The following is a 16207-nucleotide window of genomic DNA, read 5'->3' on the forward strand; positions in this document are numbered from 1 at the left end:
AAAACCAAAAAAAGACAGCAAAACAAAAAAAAAAAAAAAAAAGTATGATTCTGTGTTGATATACAGTAACCTGCTTCATATGCACTAATTTGTTTCTAGTAGCCAACCTGTACTACAAATGACAACACCGAGTGCATTTTGCTGAGTCCGATAGCTGCTGCTTCCCCACTTCCAGGTTGCCCAGCATCAGTCAACCAGAATTCTATAAACACAGGCAGTCATGGCCACACTCCCTGCACCCATCTGACCAACAGAAGGTATAATCATTGCCCAATCTGCCTGCTCTGCACATACGCCACTGCTGCATGATGTGTGCACCACTCTACCCCACCCATAGGACACCATCAATTAGAACAAGATTTTGAGCCAAGCAGAGAGAAATTCTGCGCTGATCATATCTGCAGACCAACTTCACACAGGGTTCTATGTGTTCACCTGCTGAGGAAGGAGACAGACCCATAGAATACCACTGAACAGGCATGGCTGGCACACTCAAGACTGGCAGCAGAATGTAAACAAGCCCCAGAAGCCATGGATATGATTGCAAGGAAGTATGCACAAAATGAGGAAACAAAAGCTTAAGGGATACGAGCACTATTTTTTTTTTGCCTACTACCCAAGAATGCATAAAAAAAAAAAAAAATAGTGCTCGTATCCCTTAAGCTTTTGTTTCCTCATTTTTTATGTATTGTACCAATCATCCATTAATAAGAAATAAAGAAAAGACAAAACGTTTATTTTTATTTTTTAAACAATGTGGGTAAAACCTATGTCAGATTATTAATATTATTGTCCGTTTGCTCATTTGGGAGATTCCTTCTCACTTTCTATTTGAATGTTCTCAGACAGAACAGGAAGTGAGAGAATATTCTTGACAATCAGAATGCAGGCAGAAACAAAAGCATTTCTAGAAGGATGAGAACCTCAGTCAATTTTGTATTACTGCCTATATCCTTAAATGGGGAGATTTTGCCTCATTTCCTATACAGGTGGCAGAGGTGCGACAGAGTAGGAAGTGAAGGAAAGTGCAACAATCAAAGGGGGGCACAGACTGCATAAAAAAAAAAAAAAATCAGCATTGCTGAGATTTGTAGTCTTCTACAAGTCCGTTTGCTCATTTGGGAGATTCCTTCTCACTTTCTATTTGAATGTTCTCAGACAGAACAGGAAGTGAGAGAATATTCTTGACAATCAGAATGCAGGCAGAAACAAAAGCATTTCTAGAAGGATGAGAACCTCAGTCAATTTTGTATTACTGCCTATATCCTTAAATGGGGAGATTTTGCCTCATTTCCTATACAGGTGGCAGAGGTGCGACAGAGTAGGAAGTGAAGGAAAGTGCAACAATCAAAGGGGGGCACAGACTGCATAAAAAAAAAAAAAAATCAGCATTGCTGGGATTTGTAGTCTTCTACATTCGGCACTGCTGTATAATGCATTGCTGAGATTTTCAGTCCTCTATAGCCGGTTGCCATTCTGCATTGCTGTTTAATGTATTGCTGAGATTTGTACTCTTCAAAAGCTGGTGGTATTCTTCATTGCTATATAATGTATTGCTGAGATTTGTAGTCCCTCTACTGGCAGAACTACAAGGGTCGCATCGGTCTCCACCACCGTCCTAAAATCATTAGTCTGTATTGTTTTAGAAAAACTGTCTCCTGACACAAAAAAAAAGTATCAGTAATTGGTATCGACGAGAGCTTGAGGAAAGGCATCGGTACTCGTACTTGGTCTGGAAAAAATTGTATCGGTGCATCCCTAGACGGATGTAGTGCATCCCCCCCACATACACATGCAGATATGCGTCGGGTGCGCTTGCGTACGAAAACAACGATTGCACCTATTGTGCCGCACATGTTACATATAACCGCGAACGTCGGAGTGTGAGCAATAATTTTAGGGCCATTAATTACTGATAACACTAAACTGATGAGCGGTAAAAGTGTTTTAAGCGTCGCCTATGCCCAATTTTCAGTGTGGTCGGTTTTTTCTGATTTTGCGGGCGCACGCAATTTTAAGGCTTGACATGTTTGGTGTCTATTTACCCGATGTGACCCCGTCTTTTATGTTTTACCAAAAATATGGGTAAGAATAGATGATTTATAACAAAACGTAGGGAAACTTTGTTTTTTTTTTTATTTAATGTACTTTTTTCATTATAGTAAAAAATAATCCCCCCCCCCAGTGGTGATTATATAACACCAAAAGCAAGCTCTATCTGTCCCCCAAAAATGTTAACATAAATTGCAAGACTATAGTCCGGTCATGCAGACTCGTGAAATTTTTGACTAACTGGTGAGACACCCTAAAATTTTTCAAGCCCTGTGTATAGGCGACAACTGTTCAAACAAGCATGCTCCTTGCACGCACACATAAAAAAGGCAGATACGCATGAAAAGGTTCCAATAGGCAAAGTACACCAGAACGCAAACAAAGGCTGGAATCACAGCCAACTATTTGCTGTATTGTATTGGGTTGAAAAGCTGAGAATAGACACAAAGCATCAAATATATAAGTACATGCTAAAAAAAAAATAAAAGCCGGAGCTGTCAAAGCACCTGCTGGGTCAAGACACAACAACTCCGCTGCACATATGTGTTTATATGCTGGAAGCCAACATAACACACATCTGTCTCCTTCACAAGTAAGCTGCTCTTTATACTGCGGGGGGGGGGAGGAGAGGCTGATTTTCCTAAGTGCAAGTAAGTGTCCACAGGGGATTCAGCCCATCGGAAATGTGGAACTATGCAGTATGTGCCCGGCATCAGATTGTGAGGGGGAGGTTTGTTCTCCACAAGCCACTTCAAAGAGCTAGGAAAACATTGGCAGTAATAAATTACAAAGACACAACAGAGAGATTATTGTGTGCAGCAAGTCGCAGACCTGCACACAGAACATGTTAACTTACGGCCATACACAATAATAGGCACACCTCAATAAAAAATAAACCCGAGCATCCGCAGGGCCTTTACACACACAGCTGATGATTAAAATGTTCAAATGCCTCATTTACAGCTATTAAAAACAATTAAGCTTTTCATCTCCTTGTATTTTTTTTTTTTAAACGTGCTGCTTATTCCTAGGTACGCAAAATAAGAAAAAAAATCAAATTTGTACAAAAACAGTAACCTTATTCTGTACGAAACGGGTCTGAACAAATGCTACACGGTTAGCACTCTTGTCATATATATATATAGCTCAAGCTCCGAGGTACCCAGGAAACCATCTGAAGGAAGTTTGCATGTTTTCTCTATGTTTGTATGGGTTTCCTCTGGATACTATTCTTTGTTTCCAAACAAAATTTAAAAAATAGTCGGGGTGTGTACAAATGTGGTATGGAAAGTAGAGCAGATACCTCCAATGGGAGACCCGAAATGATGAGAATGGCTCCAAGAACTGAACAATATGCAACAATCTGTCGCTACTATACAAATCAATTTCTTACTCTGGGCGTAACTTGTCCATTAGATCAGGGGTGGACAAATTAATATGAAGAGCCAGTCTGTCCAATCCAGGAGCCAGCAGGATTTTCCTTGGAGCCAGCTCCATCGACAACTAGACAAAACCTCAAAAGTTTGCAGATTCCCCCATCAACACTACGAGCGCGTTGATTGAGGAATCCACACGGTTTCTTTTGCATTCTGACAGAGGCTGCCGTCTCTGTTCGTACAAAGATTTTCCAACCGGCTCCATCGATCAGCTGCCAGCCAAAAGGGTCCCGACAGCGACACCCACTGTGTGAAGAACCGGTCGAGATTGGCACAGTGTATGGCCACCCTAGTTAACATTTGATATGGCAAATTACTGCCTTCCTGTTAAAAAACTCTAATTGCAGTTCTTCAAGAACTGGAGGAAATCCTTAATCTGTGTTAGAGAAACAAGGAATCCCCTCCTTTTATGAAGACTGTGATCACTATGAGCCTTTGCTTCTCAGGAACTTATTATTGTGCATGAGAAATCCAACAAAAAAAAAAAAAAAAACTTCCATGTATCTTCTATACAAAAAAAAAAACACTTCCATGTATCTTCTATACATGAATCTGAAGTGCTCCTGGGCCACCCACCAAGCCACTTGTGACCAATGACTGAATAACCACCTACACCCTAATTCCATCACTCAGTCTACATGAGAAGATAAAAAGGATTTCAAGAATCCTCGGTGTACAGGTACCAAAATGAAAGAGGTCCTCTGGTCCATAGAAGTGAAAGCATTCTTACAAAAGAGGCCGATCTATTTGACTTTTGAGAACTGTGGGACACATCATTTGAAATGAGATCTATTTGCTAGCTGAGCTCTCTCCGCCCCCAATTAACTGTCTGAGGTTAGAATTCTGGCTCCATGCTGGAATGTAGCTAAGTCATTTCACAGACCAAATACCATTACTATGAGGCTAAAGTGGGTAATTTTGTTTTCCCTCTGGGTTTGATTATGATTATTATTTTTACACGGGATGTATATAGCACCAGCAGTTTGCAAGACACGAGGGTTAGGAGAGACCTGCTTACCCTGGGTATACACTGTTAGAATATCGTTTGAACATTCATCAGAGCATTCCATCTCGCCGTCGCTTAGTCAACTAATTTAATTCGAAATCCCTTAAAATTTACCCCAGACCAACTTCCTGAATCAGTGGTCTATCCAGGGAATAGCAGATGCCGCCCCAGATGCCACTTGAAGGGTGGTGCACCGCTCCATGGGTCAGGGAACATTTGCTGACCCACAGAGATAGCTGACTTTTTTTTTTCTCTCCTCGTCTGGCTCTTAGCAACCAGGGACGCTGTGGCTGGCATCCAGCCCAGCTGCTGGCAATCAGTGATGTCACTGGGTGCCAGGCCAGCCAGAGCATCTTAGGTTGCTAAGAACAAGACTAGGAGATGTGTAAGGGGCAATACACATCCTCCTGCCTGGCTTTTAGCAACCAGAACAGGCAGGGATATGTGTATGTGGGCTGTATACTCAGGCCGGCATCCCGCCCGCCTCCTGGCAACCAGTGATGTGACTGGTCACCAGGAGCTGGGAGGGATGCCAGGGGCGCACTTTTTTGCAGATACGCCTCTGACTTGAATGGCATCCCAGACGTATCAAACGGGTTTTTTTTATGCCTAGCTTACGCGCATTACTTTATGTACCATTTGTCCCAAACGAAAATCACATTCATGGTTAGAATTTTGTTTGTTTGTTCCGATAATTTTTTCTCGTCACTATAGTTGATAACGAACTTTGATCAGACACCACTAACTGATAGAAAGTTAAGCAAGTATTCAAAAATGAAAATATTCTAACAAAAAATTCTACTGGGGTAAGGGCCAGGGTAACAACAATGTGATGATATCACATTTTCATACATACCTACGAGACAAGGCTACTAAATTTAAACATGTTCACATTGGAGGTGAGGAGATTAAGGGGGGATATGATCTCCATGTACAAAATGTTCAATGGTGGCAGCAACATTAGCGATAAACTGTTTAAAATTAACTCCATTACAAAAACTAGAGGCCATCACCTAAAATTGGTGGAAAAAAAATTCCAGCACAAGGGGCGAAGGGGGTTCTTCACAGTAAGATCAGTTAGGGTCTGGAACTCACTGCCACAGGCGGTGATTTCAGCAAATAATGTGGAATTGTTCAAGAAACTTTTGGACGATTTCTTAAGGGACCGTAATATACAGGGGTACAGGTACTCCTAGAATGAGATCCTAATAGGTTGGACTTGATGGACTAATGTCTTTATTCAACCTCAAATACTATGGGTTATAATTCTACATTATCTTTATATGCGTACATTTATATGACAAGTAAAGAAAACAAATGTCTCCAACATCGTCAGAACCACAGACGTGATAAGGAAATAAGGTGGTCATGAATGAGACTGCAGTGTTTAGATTTAGGTCTTGTCCCTGTGTGTTTCCGACACCATTGGGTGCCCCCTGACTTTAGGGGTGATGGCGAATACAGCATTGAACGGCTCTGTACAACCTAGCAATGCATTTGACCTATGCTACAGTGCCCTAAATACTACAGTCTGCATCAAATGCTACAAGCTCCACCTGATATCCCACCCCCACCCGAACAAAGCATTGAAAACCTTCCAGCCCCCACCTCAACAAAGCGTTCCAAATCACACAGGCACTGGCATTGCTTCTGTATTCAAGATCTGCATCAACAAGGCCATGTCTATTAGATCTGTATTATAACGGAGACATCGCACACAGATTACTGTGACAATGATTAAAAAAAAAACACATTCACACTCAAGCTATGTCTTCATTTCAGATTATTTATCACTGTACAAAGGGAAGCAAACACTGGACAAGATACTAGGTAGCAAAGCTAATACAAATATGGTTTTACAAACTGTATGCCAAGCCTTGTATGGAAATGATGTTCTGAAACAAATCCTTGCCAAAACACAGGTAAAGTGACACTAAACGCAGGAGTTAAATCCTAAAAATACATTCAGGTACCTTAACTATTAACAAAAATGTATCTTATTTGTGTATCACTCGGCTGTAGATCCTCAAATCATCTCTGAATTGGTGCTGACACTGTCCTTCCTTTCTGGAGGGTGACTACTTTTGTTCCCCATGGTCCCTGTGTGTGTTGTAAAGTAGTCACCGCTCCAAGCTCACTCCCGTGATGAACTACAATCTCAGTACAAATTAGGAAAATAAATGTGAGATTGTAGTCCATCACAGGAGCGAGCTTGCCTACGTTTTCTACATACTATTTCACTGCTGTAGTATCAATACTGGTAATAAGTAGAGGTGCACCGAAATAGAAATTTAAAAACCGAAAAAGACAAAATTGTCAGGCCGAAACCGAAAATATTTATTTTTTCAAATTTTTTAAATATTTTATTTTTTAATTCATTTTTTATTAAATATTTTTACTTTACTGTTAGGGGCTTCAGGGGAATATTAGGGATCTAAACAGACCCCTGATAATTCCCTTTTAAAATAGAAAAAAAGATTGAGAACACAGAGTCCTCAATCTCTTTTTCTGTATCCCCTGTTATCAATGAACAGGAATCCTCTGTGAATGTTCCTGTTCATTGATAACATGAGAACATAGTAGGTTTACTATAACTACAACTATGAATGAACAGAATGGGATATAGATCACTTCCCATTCATTCATAATTGAGGATATAGTAACCATACCATGTCCTCAATTCTCTACAAACACTCAGATCACTGATCGCTGAGTGTCTGTACCCGCTCTCCTCTCTGACACACTGTCACAGGAAGCTGAGTGAGCGGTGCGAGAGGAGAGCCCAGCCTCCTGTGACAGAGCTGTCTCCGCCCCCACACCGCTCTGCCGCACTGATAGGCGGCCAAGCGGTGTGGGAGGAGAGACACCAGCCGCGTGAGCACTCTCCTCTCGCAGCACTCAGCTGGCTGTCACTTTCTCTCCTCCCCGATGGGACACAGAGCAGCGCCCAGCGGGAAGGAAAGAAATCACGGATGCGCCGATGTATTGGCAGGAAAATGGCACTTTCGGCATTCAGCCAAAAGTGCCATTTTTGGCCGATATGTTTCGGCGGCCGATATATAATCGGTGCATCCCTAGTAATAAGCAATTGATCCGGTCTATAGCAGGGGTAGGCAAACTCCGGTCATCCAGCTGTGGTGCAGTCACAAGTCCCATGACTCTGCCAACCACAGCCATGACTCCCAGAGGAAGATGCAAGATGGTCATCTGTAGTTTCACCACAGCAGGAGTGTGCCTATTCCTAGTCAATACTTTGGAAGAGCTCACCACTCTTCTTCTTTGTATGAGATTGTGTTGTATTTTCCAGCAGTTTCTCCAGTTTTGTTATAGGCATCAATTTCCAATTAAATGGGTTTTTTTTTTTTGATCACCTCGGATTAGGCCAATTCCCACCGGTAATGTTATTTGCTCTTTCTCCAGAGCGAGCAGCCCGTGGTAGAGTGAAAATTAACAGTACTCAATAGATAGTTGACAGAACAAGTGAAGTGACTGGATGTCTGCCATGGTGTGTCAGTCATGTGCACAAGACAAGCACAAGGAATGATTTTCAATTTGCTTTTTTGTTTTATGCATTCTACACAATTCTACAAGAACAAGGTTCATCCGCCACCAGACAGACCAGAATATTTGTGTTCCATTTGGTTCCCATATCGACCAGATTAATAAGTATAACTAAAGGCAAAACTCATATGTTTTGTACATTTGGATACAATGGTGAGGGGTTAGAACCAGTCAGGTTTTTTTATTGCTATCTATGTCCCCAGTAGGGAAATTCACCCTCCCCAATTGTCCTGATCGCCAATGTCACCAGGGATGAAAGGGAGGGGAAAAATTGAGTTGCCACCAGACAGGAGTAGCAGGGAAAGCTTCCAGTGGAGTTGCCACCAGACGGGAGTAGCAGGGAAAGCTTCCAGTGGGGACACTATGTGTCTGTGAAGGTTCTCCTTCATCCAGGTCATGGTAGATCTGTAAAAAATAAATCAAAGCAACTGTTGCAGCTACACTTGTTCCTGTGACAACTGTCTAAAGTGTTATTTCTCGCTCAGCCTGCTAAAGCTGGCCATACTACAGCAGAATTGTGTTAAAAAATTGACTTTTGGAACGTTCGTTCGATTTCCTAATAGTTAATGGGGCAAACTGACAATCAATTTCAACTGTAGTGACAAAAAAAATAAAAAGAATGGAGCAGGATGGAAAATTTTTCTCCACCAAATTAAATTTGAAACATTGAATGTAGTTTTTGTTTGGGAAACTTTATTCATTCCAAAATCGAATGAGATTTGGAATGACATTCTACACATCTCTGATGGCATTTTAGAATGTTTTATTGAGATTTTTTTCTAAAGGACGTTCATACAAAAATCTACCAGCGTGGATGGGGAATCTCTCCCGCCGGTCTATTGTATTCTGACAGCCAGCACCCACTAAACAGTGTGGATGGGGAATCTCCCCGACTGGTCTATTGTATTCTGACAGCCAGCACCCACTAAACAGTGTGGATGGGGAATCTCCCCGACTGGTCTATTGTATTCCGACAGCCAGCACCCACTAAACAGTGTGGATGGGGAATCTCCCCGACTGGTCTATTGTATTCTGACAGCCAGCACCCACTAAACAGCGTGGATGGGGAATCTCCCCGGCTGGTCTATTGTATTCTAACAGCCAGTGTCCACTAAACAGTGTGAATGGGGAATCTACCTGCCAGTCTATTGTATCCTGACAGCCCATGCCCACTTAACAGCGTGGGTGGGGAATCTCCCCTGCTGCTCTATTTAATTCTGACAGTCGGTGCCCACTAAACAGTGTGGATGGGGAATCTTCCCCGCTTGTCTATTGTATGCTGACAGCCAGTGCCTGCAGCTGTCAGAATACCTTAACAGTGACTGCAGCTGATTAGCTACAGTCACTGTTCAGCTCACAATTTTCAGCCCAGCTCCTTCAACAAAGAACAATTTAAAAACAAACTTTTGTTGGAGAGGAATACCAGCAGGGCCACCCATGGATTGGATTTGCCCCAGGGGCGTTCATCTTTCCCTAGCCACGAGTAACCATTCTACGTGTGCCTACATCTGAATGCCGCAGACAGCTGCGTCCACTGTCAGCCTGTCATTGGTTTGGACGGGCTGCAGCTCCCCGGAACCACCTTTGCAACCACAGCTGGACCCACATTGCAAAAAAATATTCTCTCACTTCCTGTAGAGCCTACAGAACAGGAAGAGAAGGAAAATATACCTGAGACACCGATGGCAAATAAAAACAGTGGATTTAACTTTTCCGACTCTATTCAAATTAAAAAGAAAGTTTTGACTTTAGATGTCCTTTAAGAAGGCAAACCCGTGCACTAGTTGGCACTTCGAAAACACATATAAATGGCAGAGTAATCACACGATATTGGCAAGGAATGAGATGTCAGTGCAATCAATAATAAAATATAAACAGCAATAAGAAGAAAAAAAAGCCAACTCCCATTAGAAGATGAGAGATGTTCTTAATGACATCGAACATAACTCATGAAAAGAATGATGATGACGATGTCAGCAGAGCTTTGCATTTTACACTCATTCTGCCAATGTATTCTACTATCCGAAACCCCAACACCAAGAGAAATCAAACGGTACATAGGAGATGAGTCAATGCCAGAAGCGGAGCTAGTGGATGTTCCCACATGAAAAGGAATTTTAATCGAGCCCACGATGACTCAGATGGAGAAGAGCCAACGTGTGGGACAGAGGATGTACACATACGTACGTCACAGGTAAGTACAAACTGACAATAGGGACACTGATTACTACCAGGCATCCTCACTAGGCAATGTGAGCACACAGCAAGACCTGCACACATATGACACAACACCTTCTCAAAGTATACGCACATTGTGCATCCCTCCTATTCCCAAGGCGACAGCTGGGCTCCAGGTCGGGAAGATCCCGGGAAAACTTCCGGTTCCGGAGCTCACGGGCACGGAGCAGACAGATCGGCGAGAGCCATATGACGCATGCGCGCCAAGCGCCAGCTACCGTATTTTGGCCCCGCCCACTGTGTTGCCGTGATGTGCTCACTGCGCATGCTCGTGTGTTCAGTCGCTTTCCACACAAACGGCTGTTTGTGGTGTAGTGTGCGGGGTATACCTTAGACGAGGCCCCGGAAGTCTGATTGTGTACACTGAAAAAAAACCAGAAAAAATAAAATGGTTTCTGTCATACTTTATATAAGTCTTACCAACCACTCTCGTCTTAAAGAAACTCAGATAAAGCTGGACGTTCACCAGTAACATTTTGTTTGAAAACATCGTTTTCAAAACATTTCATCGAGTCTCTAATATGGGGTCAAATCAATGATTCATTGTGACCATAGCAAGGGAAAAAAAAAATTAAAGGATCAGGATGGAAAATATATGCACTGTTAGATGATTGAACGAAAGTCCGTAGGAAAAGTCGTCAGACCTATTAATAATGACCTCAGAGACTTGACAAATGTCCTTCCAAATTTGATTTTTGTTTTGAATTGAGTTTCCCAAACGAAAAACCACATTCACTCTTAGAATTTCCCTTGAACAAGAAACATTTTCCAACTTGCTCCTTTGACTTTTCTCATCACTATGCTGGAAATCGATCATCAATTTGACCCCATTAACTAATAGAAAGTCAAACGAATGCTCCGAAAACAATTTCATTCATTTTGTTTGAAAAAATGTGTTGTATGCCCAGCTTAACAGTGAATGTGGTTTTCCATCAGGAAACTCCATTCATTCCAGAATAGAATGTTAGGCCTCATTCACACTAAGAGCCGGCCCATACAGATTCATGCGGTGTGCACGGCCATATCCGGCCGATCCTGGGAAGCACAGGTGCTGCGTGTGATTGTATGCAGCAGCCTGTTCTCTATGGGAGTACGCCGCCGTATGCTCACTTGAACGGCACATCCGTGCGGGTGTTGGTGCTTGGACGCAGGCAGGATCCATCCTGTCTGCGTACGAGTATGGACACCCGCACTCGCACGGATGTGCAGCACGGGTGAGCGTAAGGCCACATACTCCCATAGAGAAGAACAGGCTGCTGCGTACAATCACACGCAGCACCTGTCCTTCCCGGGAGCGGCCCGATACGGCCGTGCACGCCGCACGGATCTGTACTGGCGGCTCTTAGTAGTGTGAATGAGACCTTAAAATCAAAGAGAGTTTCAAACAACATTCATCAAGTCTCTAACGGCATTTTCCAATGTCCTGACCAAATTTTTCTTTTGAATGTTCACCTAAAAATCACCGAAAAAAATAAGGGCTACCCCCGCTCTGCAAGGGTTAAGTGCTCAGTTGTATCTTGGGGCAAAAACGGCAAAGTTATACTCACCCTAAGCCCCAAACCGGGCAGCTATCACAGTGCTCCCTCCAGCCAGTCTCCCCCTTCCTGCAGCATTGTAATGTTCCTCAGCTTCCTAACATCTATACTCTGTCCAGGGCTCAAAATTTCCACTCGCCAGCTCGCATTTGGCGAGTGGAAATAAAGAGAGGGCGAGTGGAAATTCAGTCAGGCACGCGGTCACGGATCGCGTACCTGACTATGAGAGCAGCCGCTTCTTGCCGTCCTGTCCTGGCTCCGTTACTTTCGATCGATCACCGGAGCTCTGACAGTTCTGAGCCCCGTTCGCAAGGATGGATTAGTAAGGTCTGCAGACCTTACTGCAGAGAACGGAGCTCAGAACTGCAGAGCTCCGGCCGAAAAGGAACGGAGCCAGGAAGGCCTGGCTAGTAGCTCAGGACTTGAAATTTTGAGCCCTGCTCCGTCTATAGATATAATGATTTACGGGACCTTAGACTGCTGCAGAGGAGGGGGAGAGAAGCTGGAAGGACTGGTCTAAGAGCAAACCAGCTCCAAGATTCAGATAAGTATAACTTTTTTTCCCTTTTAAACCGAGACAAAAACGAGCAGCTAACCCTTGAAGTGCGGCGGTAGCCCCACTGCAAGGGTTAATCAAAAATAATCCTGGGTTCTTCTTTACGTCTCTCTTCACACTTGTGCACCTGCATGTTCATGCATTTCTTTAGCATGTTTTTGCTGGGTCTTTTCATGCATTTGTGTTTTTGATTTGGCCAGTGACAGTGAAATAAAGTATAGGTTGCAAACATCAAGACACACCCTATATGGGTTTTTTAGGTATCAGCATAACAGTCACATGCTGAATGTATAAAGCAACATCATTAATATAATAATGCAATTAAAAGAATAATGTGCTTTTACATCATAAAACCAACGCATGATCCATGTATAATAACTTTTCATGAAATACATTTAGCGAGCGATGTGAAGTGAACCCTTAAATACTTCGGCTTCTTGCGTTAGGATGTCATTCCACTGTACTCCACCTGCATCTCAACGTGTTTTGCTTTTGCACTTCCTCAGAAACCACATGTATGTCTAGAATGTTTTTACAGATATTTGACAACTGGGGACTGCTGACTCTTGTAGTGCCCTCACACAGAGTCAGTCCCGGATATACACAGATAATATAGGACAATATAGGATGATATGGGAGGTCAATTTTAAATTAAAGGAGAACTATGGGGTAAGTGTTTTTCCCCATAGTTCTCTTAAGGGTCACGGGAGGGCATAAACTAGCGCCCTCCCGTGACCCAAAGCTACAGCTCGCGGTATACTGAGACTGCCGCATCTGGGACGGATCCCGACATTATTGTCGAGATCCACCCAGCTGCATGAGTGACAGCTGGCTCTGCCTATCTAGAGGCAGAACCAGCTGTACCCTCCCCCTCCCCCATCCGTTCCTCCAGTCAGTGCTGGAGGATAGAAGCGGGGAGGGGGGGGGGGAGATCCCTGCAGGGAGCCATGACTGACAGTCACCGTTCTCTGCAGGGAGATGGTCGAGAAGTGAGTGAGCGACGGTATGAAAACAAATGCAATCAGTGCAGGAGAAAGAACATGCTTCAGGAATTGTTTTCATGTATCAATTTATATTATTTATCTTTTTTTCTAATTATGCTTGTATTTATATTACTATATAGGGTATACAACGATCACCCATAACATTATGACCACTTGCCTAATATTTAATAGGTGTCCCTTTTGCTGACCCATTGAGACAAGGACTCCACTAGACCTCTGAAGGTATGCTGTGGCACCAAGTCTTCAGTAGCAGATCCTTTAAGTCCTGTAAGTTGTGAGGACGGGGCCTCCATGGATCGGACTTGATTTTCCAGCACATCCCACAGCTTATTGATTGGATTGAGATCTGTAGAATTTGTCCAAGTCAACACCTCAAACTCATTGTTGTGTTCCTCGTTGTTGTTGTGTTCCTTGAACCATTTTTGCAGTGTTGGCAGGGCGCATTATCCTGCTGAAAGAGGCCACTGCCATCATGGAAAACCGTTTCCATGAAGGGGTGTACTTGGTCAGCAACAATGTTTAGGTAGGTGGTACATGTTAAAGTAACATCCACATGAATGGTAGGACCCAACGTATCCCTGCGCAACATTCAGTATATAACAAAGCGCCAGCGGCTTACGTCCAAACAAGGAGAAAATCTGCAGTGATCTTAGTATGAACCGTGAATGAGGCAGGCTTTCAAATAGGCTTTAGGAAAACCTCAACTCTGGAAAACAAAACACAGAGAGCGCCTCCATCGCGTAAAAACATTTTAATAAAATAATTTAAACAGATGCAAACATACTCACAAGGATTGAGTTTAAAAAGGCATGAAACGGTAAAAGCATGAAAGGCTTAGCCCACCGGCTACTCTTCCTCCCTGATGGTTAACGTTTCCAAGGTCACGCCTCCTTCGCCAGAAGCCAATTGGTTCTGACGAAGGAGGCGTGACCTCGGAAACACCACCAACCATGCGAACATTGTACGATTGACCAAAGTTTTCAAACATGCTTGGCCGTCAAAAGTCGTATGATTGTACAGTATTATCGGTCGGGCACTACATTCACGCGTTACGATTGTCCTACGAAAAGTCGATCGCATACGATTATCGTACGATAATCGTAAGGTGTATGGGCACCTTTACACTTGTCCATTTTTTCTGCTTCCAACACATCAACTTCAAGGACAAAATATTTGCTTGCTGCCTAACATAACCCACCTACTTCCAGGTGCCATTGTAATCAGATAATCAATGTTATTCACTTCACATTACAGTGGTCATAATGTTATGGCTGATCCATGTATATGATATTATTTATATTATTACATTTTATAGGGAGTTTAATGGGAATGGTTTGGAAGAGGTAAAGAATTTTGGGTAGGACATTCATTTTTAGCAAAGCTGCTCTTCCAAACCATGAGAAGGTGTGTAGTCTCTAGGATTTTAGATCCTCCAGTACAGATTTAGAGTTGCAAAGTTGGAGTCATAAAGTCTGGTCAGGTCCGAAGTCAGTTTTATACCAAGATATTGTATGTGTTTTGAGCACCAGAGGAAGGGGAAGGATGATTGTGGGTGAGATTTGGTCTTGGGCGGTATGTTAAGGGGCATAATTTCAGATTTGGTGAAGTTTATCTTCAAGTGGGATAGTTTCCCGTATAGCTCAAAATTAGACATCAATTTCGGTAGAGAGGTTAGGGGGTCCGAGAGAAAGAATAGCAAGTCATCTGCGTATGCCATCGTTTTGTGAGTCATGGGGCCTACTGTAACCGTAGGAAATCTGGAAACTGTCAGATAGACATCCCATTGTCCTCCTGGAGTAGCACTATGGAGGCTGATTGTTTGTGTAAGTCTCCAAGGATTAAGGAGCGTTTTTCGGGTGCATTAAGGCCTTGAGAGAGACCACCTTCAGGTTGGACAAATCCCCCATAGTCTCAAGTTCGGGTGCGGGAGGGAGGGGTGTGGATGGGCAGATGTCAGGGTATGGTGAGAGGGGTTAAGGGGATAAAGGTGTAGGCAAGAGTAGACAAGTGGAGTTGGTGAGAAATGGGTGGGATGAAGAGGAGGAGAAAAGACAGACAGTAGGGTAGAACAATAGAGAACAAACCCCAAAGGTGTCCCCGTGTACGATATACGATGTGTCGTGTGGTAGTACCAAGGTTCAGCTGTATCAGAACTCGGGAGGAGGGGTATTCAGGGAGTGGTCAAGCCTGTGGGTAGTGGCAGGCGAACAAGGTGTTCTTAGGGCGAGGACCGTCGCACTTGGGGGGTGGGACCAACGGGTCTAGATGGACACTAAGATCTAACGGGATATACTCCTGTGGTACCCTGCGACCCATCTAAAGTAGGCTGGTGGGGAGTTAGACAAGTCTATAATCAGTAGAACGACATAGTGGGGAAGATGCAAATAGGGAAAGTCCTGGGGAGCATAACCAGTGGGCTAGAAACATATAATCCCGTTAGTGGAAGTGTTAAATCTTGATTGGACGTGAAGTGGTAACCGCAGTAGTCCGGTGAGTCCCCCGCCCCCTCCACCTCCCTGGTGTTAAAGGGCTGCTCAACTAAGGTGCAGAGTAGGTTGAGGTAGGGAGGACCCCGCGTACCGATGGAGTGGCGGTAGAAGGCATAGCTCACCCTCGGAGTGGCGGGGCAGGGCTTAGGAATCAGGTGGTGGCCTGAGTCATCTGCAGGTCACCTCCAGTCCAATTGAAATTTTGAGCATGTAAACGGTTAAACAATTAAACAGGTAAACAGGTTATCAACGTGCAACTTCATGCGGCGCAGAGCGACGTGTCTTGCTGCGTTTCGGATCTGTGGAGGCTGGAGGTGATAAATGCCGCGG

General features: G+C 43.6%; 1 protein-coding gene across 1 annotated transcript in view; it reads right to left on the reverse strand.

Annotated features, from left to right (window-relative positions):
* Window positions 1-10523, reverse strand: part of SPECC1L (sperm antigen with calponin homology and coiled-coil domains 1 like) — a 72812-nt gene extending 62289 nt beyond the window's left edge. Inside the window, exon 1 of the mRNA XM_018557420.1 lies at window positions 10367-10523. The gene's annotated coding sequence lies outside the window, so the exon portion shown is untranslated. The remainder of the gene's footprint in view (window positions 1-10366) is intronic.
* Between the last annotated feature and the right edge of the window lie 5684 nt (window positions 10524-16207).

The sequence above is a fragment of the Nanorana parkeri genome, unplaced genomic scaffold (assembly GCF_000935625.1).
Source record: "Nanorana parkeri isolate BGI_ZX_2015 unplaced genomic scaffold, ASM93562v1 scaffold282, whole genome shotgun sequence".
Taxonomy (NCBI): domain Eukaryota; kingdom Metazoa; phylum Chordata; class Amphibia; order Anura; family Dicroglossidae; genus Nanorana; species Nanorana parkeri.